We start from the raw sequence: 7,173 nt of genomic DNA on the forward strand, positions 1-7,173 counted from the left end.
TGCACGCCGCCGTCCTCTCGGCTCATTTATGGACTAAAAAACGCTGATTTTTTTTGGCATATGATCCTCTCCACCTGAGCGAGCGTGAGCACCTGTTGTCTTTAGGGTGGCTCATGATTTATGAATCATATTCATCTAAGAGACACTCTTAGACACAATGAAATGAAGGTCAGATAAACGATCAGTTTAGAGGAGACGCAGGATCCAAAGCTCAGCGCACCGCTGTACTGTTTCATTTCCATCCATCCATCCATCCATCGTCAAACCGCTTATCCTGCACACAGGGTCGCGGGGGGGCTGGAGTCCATCCCAGCCAACTTCGGGCGATAGACAGGGTACATCCTGGATTGGTCGCCAGCCAATTGCAGGGCTACACAGAGACACACAACTATTCACACTCACATTCACACATCTACGGGCAATTTAAAGTCCCCAATCAACCTGATCCCCAGAGCATGTCTTTGGGCAGTGGGAGGAACCTGGAGAACCCGGAGAGAACCCACGCAGACACGGGGAGAACATGCAAACCCCTCACCCGTCTGTGTGCACGCAGCAGCTCGCATGTGTCTTTGTGGGACCACGTGGGTTGTGCGTGTGCGCAATGCTGCTTTTGTGAGGTTTTTCTTTTTACTTCAGATTTTGTCACTTTGTGCAGACAGACGTTTTGTGTATCGCTGTGTGTACCTGGTGTGCGCCTCCCCTTTGCGCCCGTGTGCGTCTGAGACGGCGGGCCGCCATGTGGAAGCCGTTGGGACCTGGGGCCGGGGGGGGGGGGTGAGCGCGGTAGGTGAGTCCAGATGGTAGTGGTTAGCCCTTGGCTGCTCTGGGTAACCCGACCTGCGGGGGCGGACCCCCTGCCTCCCGAAGGAACCCCCGGCCCTCCGCATGCGTTGCGTGAGAGTAAGTCTCCCCAAACCCAAGGGCCGCCCCTCGGCTTCCTGGCTGACCCGTTTTCATAGGCGAGGATCTAAAACAACAAAGTGGGACGGCGGATCAGGCAGCCGAGGTTCAGCGGGTCACACGGGATCCGGAGGGCCGATCGAGGTGTTATCAGGAGCTTAGTGTCAGATGCTTCTACCTGCTGCCCATGCCAGAGGAATGTAGATCTACTAAAGAACTGAGCAACTTCCATCTCATCTTCACTTTTACTCCTTGTGCATCACATCGTCTGATAGGTAACCCACCTAGTTACCCGCCCACTCTTGCTTTTGATGCTTTTTATTTGGTTATGCAATAAATTCACTTATGTGTGTACAGACATGTAATGGGTCTGATAGGGTTTGCTTTCCTAGAGTGTAACTCTTAGAAATACTGGATGGAGGTTACGTTAAAAGCCACAACTTGCACTCAAATGTCTCTATAGAACGCAGAGTTCAGTTCCAATCCAGGTGGAAAGGTTTTATTATTATTTATGATATGAATAAACTGTATTTTCCCGTTCAACCATTAATCTCTCTCCGTTAAAGCACAAAGCAATATGAGCAATTCACCCCATGTCCTCAAACAATAAGCCGCACAGCGCATAATGAGGACGGATGCTGCGTTCTCCTCTGAGATCGGTGCGGTTCTCCTCGTGGTCTCTAGATGGCACTAAGTCATAAGTCTTCCTCAAGCGCATGGGAACATAATTAAAAACTCAGCGATATGTTTTTGATTTAATTAAAGCTGCACCTTGCAGCGCCGAGGCGGATGGGGAACGTTGTTTTCCTTGAGAGGACAACGGAAGGTCCACCGCCTCATTCCGGAGATGTTCCTCTGAATCCAGCTCAATGAACACATGACGGCTTGATAAAGGCCTCCTCTCTCGATGTTCCTTTAATGCATCAATTAGGTTGAAATTACTGAACTAAACCCCCCCCCTCCTAAAAAAAGAGTGAGGAATTTGACAAGCAGAGGCGTCGACACGTGGAGCGCTTGGAGGTGTGATTGCACCGAAGTTCACGTGGCAGCGGGCTTCATTGTGGCCCGTCGGGGTCGTCGCTAATTCCTCACTGTTTCCTGTCTTGGGCACGCGGCATAATGCATCCCGTTAAGTCCCATTGTGCCGCGATTCACCGTCCAACCAGAGGGACCCGCTGCAAAGGACACCCCCTTTTAAGAGTGTCTCACCGCGCTACTTATCAGTACAGTGCAGGAGCACATGGTGTATGTTGCACGCAGCTGTATCTTCGTAAAAGCTTTTTTTTTACCCTCCTATCATTCGGCATTACGGCAAAGTGTTCTCAAATATATGAATCCTACAAAAAAACAAATCCTAAGAGCTGTATTTCTGAATCATAAGTAAATGACACCTTCACACACACACACATATACTCATTTTTCTCCTTCGTAGGGCCCGAACTTATTTGACCCAAATATGGGGTCCACCATTTCTAGTGATGCTACACCTCTATAAAACATCAGGTAAGATGAAAAACAATATATATATATATATATATATATATATATATATATAACCACCATGACTTCAATTTATTAAAATGAAGATTCATTTTTCCTCTGTCTTGTTTTTTGTTTGATCTTTGGCTTCTGTCCTCATGCTCGAGGACTCTTTGACAAGTGGACAAGAGACGGCGGCGATCAAACTACCGACCCTGCAATTAATGAACTAACGCTCTCCCTGGTGAGCCACAGCCGCCCAACGCTGAATCAGATGCAGCATCTTAAATGTTTCATGTCAAAGAAACACTGGTGGACCGTAAGCACGTTTTATAAGATGTTTCTGAAGTGATACGTCCATAATTTGTCGAATCAAGCTGCTTAAATGTGAGGATTCGCCGCTCTATCATTTTGAATTTTGCTTTTTTCTGCACCTATATTCCTACTATCACTTGGAGTGTCTGAAGCAGACATTTTACTGTCGCGTTTAAGCAACTTTGGAGTGTCAGATGCATCTGATGCAGCACGTTCGGTCCTTGGTTGCCTTAAACATCTGCGCTGTCGGATCGGAAACGTAGCCCACTGCTGCTCTTAGTTAAAAATATAAATTCTTTTTGAATGCCTCTTGCCAAAGTGGACTTGGCAAAGCCAACGAAGGCAGGCAGCCATTAAAGGTAATGGTCTTGTCATTAGGCCCGAGGGGGGGGGGGCGGGAGATAATGTGCTGCTACATGGTACACGTCAGTAATGTTTAGGGACGTCCTCACCGAAGCAGCGTTTTGATGTCTGCAACATTTCCCCTGAAACGCTGCTGTCAACATGCACCTCTACGTCCCCTCTGCACTTATTGTAAGTCGCTTTGGATAAAAGCGTCAGCTAAACAACCTGTAATGTAATGTAACTTGAAATAAACTGTACATGTGGTTACTACACATAGGTTTTCTGACTTGTAATCAAAAGATACATCCATGGCAACTAGAAGATAAGAATTCTTCGCCCCATTGACTCTGATTACAGTGGGAAATGCATTATATGAAAAAACGCTGCATACATTCAACGTGCAGTTCTGAACGTTACAGATTTGCATATGAAAGATATGTGTTTGCATCCTGCGATGGATGGACGGATCAGAACTACCGTCACTAAGAAGAAATGCACCCCTGTTATGGTTGTTTCTACCACCATTTCCCATTTCTAGTCCAATCAATAGTACAGTCAGTTGCAGCCACTGCTGTGACTTAATGGTGAAGGTAAACTGTAAGTGGCCTCGGTCATTCTTTTTAGTCCCCTGCATCTGACAGTTGTAGAAGTTGCTTTATTAAGATTTCAGGCAGGACACGTTTGCTGACTCATTCGGATGCATCTTCATAGATTAACGGGAAAGTCAATATATAAACTTATATTTACCCGAGGGCACAGTTCAGTTCTATAGGCGTCTTATATGTGTTAAAGTTTTTACAGCCATAGTTCACACGAGGCCTCGTTCTCGGGCAGCATTTAAATTGCGTTGCTGTATGAACTACATATTGCAATACAGTCATTAAAATCCAGTCGAAACAGCTGCCGCTATCGCTTCTACTCCCACCACTGTGTGTTCCTGCCTCCACCAGCAGCTGCCGAGCGGCTCATCCATTCAAACAACGTTAATAAAAGCACAATGGCAAAAAAAACCTTGTTTCCCTCTTAGCCGAGTTCGCCGGCAGGTCCGGCAAAGTTTTATGTGGGCGGATATCGAAGGTTGCAGCCAGTCAAATCCAGGTCGGCGAAGTGCGTGTGTGTGTGTGTGTGTGTGTGTGTGTGTGTGTTGTCTTATGCACTGGACGAACGATGTGAGCGCATTGAGGGTTTCCATATAAGCAACAGGCTCTGACCAAGATAAGCCTCTTGGGAGTCGTGCGGTCGTCTCTCTTAGGGCAGATTAAGTACACACACACACACACACACACACACACACACACACACACATCTGTCCACATGTCCGTCTCGCTGTCATTCTCTCTGTTTCTGCCTCTGTGGACCTCCAAAGGATGGTGCGTCATGTAGAGGTAGAGGAGTTCTGGGAATTTTCTGGTTATTCCCCCCCTCCCCCTCCCTCCTAACCTCTAAAACATCTGTTTCTCATTTACATACTGGGGCTAAGTTCAGTTAAATGCAGGGGGGGTGGAGGCTGGAAAGCTTGTGTGTGGCGTGTGTGTGTTTCTCGTATAAATACTGTTTCCAATATGTGATCTCCAACATGGACGAACACTCTTCCTAAATTATTAAACAGCACAGATTTGCCACCAGCGGGTTCTGGAAGATGAAACCTCAGAGTCCCACAACAAATATCCCCGGCCGAAACTAAAATGTAAGATATGTCGTGGTCATGATTCCAATCAAAGAAGTCAAACTGATCCATTAGAAAAGAAAGGGCGAAGACTTATATGTGCGAAGGATCATTCTCTATTAATCTCTATACATTTACTTTGATGAGGCCAGCGGTGGAAGAAGTACTCAGGTCACTTACTTAAGCAAAGATAACAATACAACTGTGTATAATTGTGCTTAATCACAGTACTTCAGTAACTGTTCAGTAACCACCTCAATTATTGTTTTACCACATATGGGGGAGCAAAGTCGAATGACATTTTACCAAAAGCGACGTCCTCAATATCAAAAAAGTTACTGCACTTTTTCCAAAATATATCACTCAGTAATCCACATGGCCGCGAACCTTGATTTTAAAATCTATGAACTGTTCTTCTATAAGTGGATCTGCGCGTGCTGGATGACGGCTGTGTGACCTGATGCAACCCTTTGCAATGTACGTTTTTTCACAGCAGACATTTGGACTCCTTGAGCTCCTTCAACAAGTGTAACATGTAATGTTTGTTCAAACATTTTCTGTCTACAACAAACCAAAATGTTGCTTTTGACTGCCGCAGAAAATCGGATAGTTGTAAGTCGTTGTTATAGAAGACATCTTATAGGAATTTATCATCTCCAGATTCAGGTGAGGAACCTAATGCTAGAAGGTTTTATCCACACCACATGGTATTTACTGCTTTTCTAACAAAACCGACCACCAAGTCAGCCTGAGCTGAATAAAGTGGAAACAGGAGCAGGTCTACGTGTCCTGTGAATATGGGATGGATGTGTTTTTTATGCCTTTAAATACACTATGATTAGTCAGTCACTTGTAATGCAATCACAGTTTTCCCCAAATAAAATGTCTCAGAGATTTCTCTATTCCTTAAAACACTGCATTTCAAAATACATCATTTGCTACTAAAGATTTGGCTACTATAATCTCACTTTTAGATATACATTTTTTTATATAGGGCAACTTAACTACTTCAATATATTTAGAATGCATATCTGGTGTTACCAGTTTGAATGAAATTAGATTAAATAAATGAAATGCAGATAATGCTAAACTCATTCATTGCATTGCAGGGAGTCCACTGCAGTATATTTTAGTCATTGCTGGAGTAGCTGGTGGCAAATAATTCAGTTGTTAAGAACTGTGCGGCCTATTTGACCACACAAAGAAATGTTTCTCTTGTGTTGCTAAATGAGGGATTTCTTTGAGTCGAAGCTTTAAAGGGGCTCTCGTCCTTCATTATTCATGTTAATTAATGCACCAGAATCTCCGACTAATGCAATTTTTGAATATGTAAGTGTGTCTTGGTCCGGAGTAATGAGATATGCCAATAATAATATGCAAATCGGAGAATTATTGAATAGGCAAGACTGGGGATTTCTTATTAGTTTGTATGTTTATCTCACAAAATCCATCAATTTTTCAGAGCTTCTTGTGCCTCATCCAATAGGTAAATCTAATCAAACACTGAAATCAATAATTCAGCTGTTTGTGTGCTGCTCTTGTGTGCGTCTGTGTGTGTAGTACAGTAGATTACAGTCTCCAAACTTTGTGGGCACCGATTCCACTGTAATGAACTCACGACTGATGTGAAATCAATACGGTTCATCAACCACTCGCGGCTTCGTTTGGATCACTCGTCATCAGCTGTTGCAAGAATTCTGAAACCCTATTGAAGCAGATGGAAGCGGCAGTGAATGTAGATTGTGTGTGATATATTGCAGCCAATGTGGCAATTCGGTAAAAAAAAAAAATTAAAAAGCTGTTCTAAATGTATTTTTTTCCGTCTTCTTCCTCATCGTCTTCTTCGTCTCCGTTCCCCTGCCTCATTTGCAATGATTGCGTTATCAGGGCAGCCAGGCAAAAGGGTGGAGCAACCATAATTTCAGCGCGGGATTAGGCAGAAATAACGAGGTCACCAAGTTACAGTTGCCATGGCAACCACACATCCAAGAACACAGGATGCCATTGCTTAAAAAAAAAAAAAAAAAAAAAAACGAAAATACAGAAGAAAAGGGGCCCAAGGATTTTTTTTCCTCTCCCTCCCTCTCTGGCTGTTTTTTTAATACCCCTCCCTCTCCATCTTCCTCTCTCTCTCTTTCTCTCATCCTCTCCTATTCCCTGCCTCGTTTTTTTTTTTTTGAGTAGCAGAGGGGAGCAGTTCACTTTCACTCCTTCTATTTTCCAAAGCCTTTTGTTTCTGAACATATTCAGGATTGCAAATTCACTGTTGAGTACATTTACATCTTTGTTCTTTTCATATTTGGTGGGAGGTCTCTTCATGTTGACCAGACTTCTTTAAAGCTTATTAGAGGACACCCCCCCCCCCCCCCCCCCCCCCCCCCCCTCCCCCTCTTACCTACCATAGTCTTTAAAAAACAAACCTCTTGAGTGCTCCACATTCTTTTCTTTTAGCAGATTTTTGTTTTGGG

Source organism: Gasterosteus aculeatus, chromosome 4 (genome assembly GCF_964276395.1).
Source record: "Gasterosteus aculeatus chromosome 4, fGasAcu3.hap1.1, whole genome shotgun sequence".
Taxonomy (NCBI): Eukaryota; Metazoa; Chordata; class Actinopteri; order Perciformes; family Gasterosteidae; genus Gasterosteus; species Gasterosteus aculeatus.